The sequence below is a fragment of the Octopus bimaculoides genome, chromosome 1 (genome assembly GCF_046866305.1).
Source record: "Octopus bimaculoides isolate indiv1 chromosome 1, ASM4686630v1, whole genome shotgun sequence".
Classification (NCBI taxonomy): Eukaryota; Metazoa; Mollusca; class Cephalopoda; order Octopoda; family Octopodidae; genus Octopus; species Octopus bimaculoides.
Genome location: NC_142928.1, coordinates 140,215,019 through 140,217,518, shown reverse-complemented (window position 1 = coordinate 140,217,518; position 2,500 = coordinate 140,215,019). Strand labels below are relative to the sequence as shown.

The following is a 2,500-nucleotide window of genomic DNA, read 5'->3' as shown; positions in this document are numbered from 1 at the left end:
GCATTTCGTCCGGCGTGCTAGCGTTTCTACCAGCTCGCCGCCTTGTTTTTATGTATTATTGAATGGTTGCATGTGACCATGTATGTATGTATACGTGTGTTATTTCTTTACTACCTACAAGGGGCTACACACAGAGGGGACAAACAAGGACAAACAAACGGATTAAGTCGATTATAACGACCCCAGTGCGTAACTGGTACTTATTTAATCGACCTCAAAAGGATGAAAGGCAAAGTCGACCTCGGCGGAATTTGAACTCAGAACGTAGCGGCAGACGAAATACCGCTAAGCATTTCGTCCGACGGGCTAACGTTTCTGCCAGCTCGTCGCCTTGTTTCTATGTATTATTGAATGGTTGCATGTGACCATGTATGTATGTATACGTGTGTCTATCCGAGATACGTGGAACGGAGAAAAGTAACGTGAGTGAGAGGTGATGTGGGGGAGATAGGGTGAGGAATAGGAAAGAAGGAGTGAGAGATAGAGACGAGGAATTTGTGAGATTAAAGTGTGAACAGAGAGAAGCAGTATAAGCTGAGGAGAGGTGAGAGGACTGAAAGATAATAATAAATATGAGCTGGGAGGGAGTTTAGTGGGTAAATATGTGTTTATATGAGTATGTTAGTGGTTGTGTATGACAAAGAGAGAGAGAGAGAGAGAGAGAGAGAGAGAGAGAGAGAGAGAGAGAGGAAGAGAGAGAGAGAGAGTGGGAGAGAGAGTGAGAGTGGGAGAGAGAAAATGGAGTAAGAGAAAGGATATGTGTGCGTTTGAGGGAAAGTGTGAAGGAGTGAAAGGTAGAGTGTTCTATTGTGTCTCAAAGAATATTATGTAGGGAGTCGGGGAAAGAAAAGGAGGAGAAAATGGAGGAGGGGAAATATGAGAGAGAGAAATAGAGAAAGTGACAAATGATGAGTGAGTGGGAGGGAGAGAAGGAGAAGAGGGAGAGAGAGAAAGAGCGAGACAGAGAGAGTGAGAGAGAGAGTGGGGGGAACCAGACAGATAGAGGGAGAGACATGACCAGAAAAGTGAAAAACGGTGGAAACGAGAGAAATTTACTTGCGAATGGGTAATAAGAAAGAGGGAAAGAAATAAAAAGCGAAAGAAAGTTAGCAAATAAGGGAGAAGAGAGAGAGAGAGAGAGAGAGAGAGAGAGAGAGAGAGAGAGAGAGAGAGAGAGGGGTGGTTGGAAAGATCATGATGGCGGCTGTGATGATGATGATGATGACGACGACGACAATAATGGTGAAGGTGACGGTGGTGGTGGTGGCTGTGGTGGCTGTGGTGCGGTCGATTATGATGTTTTGGGGTGGAAACTGCGGTGAGGCGGTGAATTGGAGATTGGAGAACTGTTGTCTCACAGGTGAGAGATATCGCCAAATCATCAGTCAAACATAGCGTTCAATAATCTACCTTCCTACCTACCTACCTACCTACCTACCTACCTACCTACCTACCTATCTATCTATCTATCTATCTATCTATCTATCTATCTATCTATCTATCTATCTATCTATCTATCTATCTATCTTATCTATCTATCTATCTATCTATCTATCTATCTATCTATCTATCTATCTATCTATCTATATATATATATATATATATATATCTGTCTGTCTGTCTGTCTGTCTGTCTGTCTGTCTGTCTGTCTGTTTGTCTATCTATCTGCTTATCTACGCCGTACTGCCTGCCCGCCGGCCTGTCTATCTGTGTACGTATCTGTCCATCTATCGTGTTGGGAAAGAGAGCAAACCGATTGATAGATAAATAGGTGCGCTTCTAAGCGGACCTACTGAACAAATAGGACGGCTGCAGGATCAAGCAGAAGGCAGGACCTCTTTAAACACCGAGATACTCCTCTGAGTGAGTGGTACAGACCTCTGAGACTTACACTCAACAGTAGGGTGGGGTGGGGGTGTATTTTCAGTCTTATGTATGCATGTGAGACGGAGGATAGTTTAACTATCTCGTACTTAGCAGCGCTTCTCTCCACACTTTTATAACTCTCGTAAACACCGGTTACGACCACACACACACACACATATATATACACGCACACACATGCACACACACACTCACGCATATTACTCTTTATTCCTCCTACCTACTCACTTTTTCTCCTCTTCCCAGCCATAGTACAACCCTCCTACTCTTTTCTCTCTCACGCTCTCCTTTTATATTTTACTCTATCAGTATATATTTATATATATGCACACACACACACACACACACACACACACACACACACACGCATAAACACACATGTATTTCATTAGTTCTTTCTGTCTCCATTTTAATCTCTATATTTCTAGTTCACTCTATCTATTTCTTCTTTCGGCTCACTTCACCCTCCCTCACCCTGTCTTTCTTTCTTTCTTTCTTTCTCTCTTTCTTTCTTGCTGCCAATCTCTCTCACTCTCTCAATCTTTCTTTTCTTTCTCTCTCTCTCTCTCTCTCTCTCTCTCTCTCTCTCTCTCTCTTTCTCTATCTTTCTCTCTAC

At 43.0% G+C, this 2,500-nt stretch overlaps 1 protein-coding gene across 2 annotated transcripts in view; it reads left to right on the top strand.

Moving 5' to 3' along the window:
• The first annotated feature begins 2,196 nt into the window (after positions 1–2,196).
• Positions 2,197–2,500, top strand: part of LOC106875683 (uncharacterized) — a 188,026-nt gene continuing 187,722 nt past the window's right edge. Inside the window, exon 1 of one of the 2 annotated variants that reach the window (XM_052971094.2) lies at positions 2,197–2,500. This exon is cut by the window's right edge and continues 107 nt beyond it. The gene's annotated coding sequence lies outside the window, so the exon portion shown is untranslated. The other variant, XM_052971090.2, reaches the window with a different exon arrangement.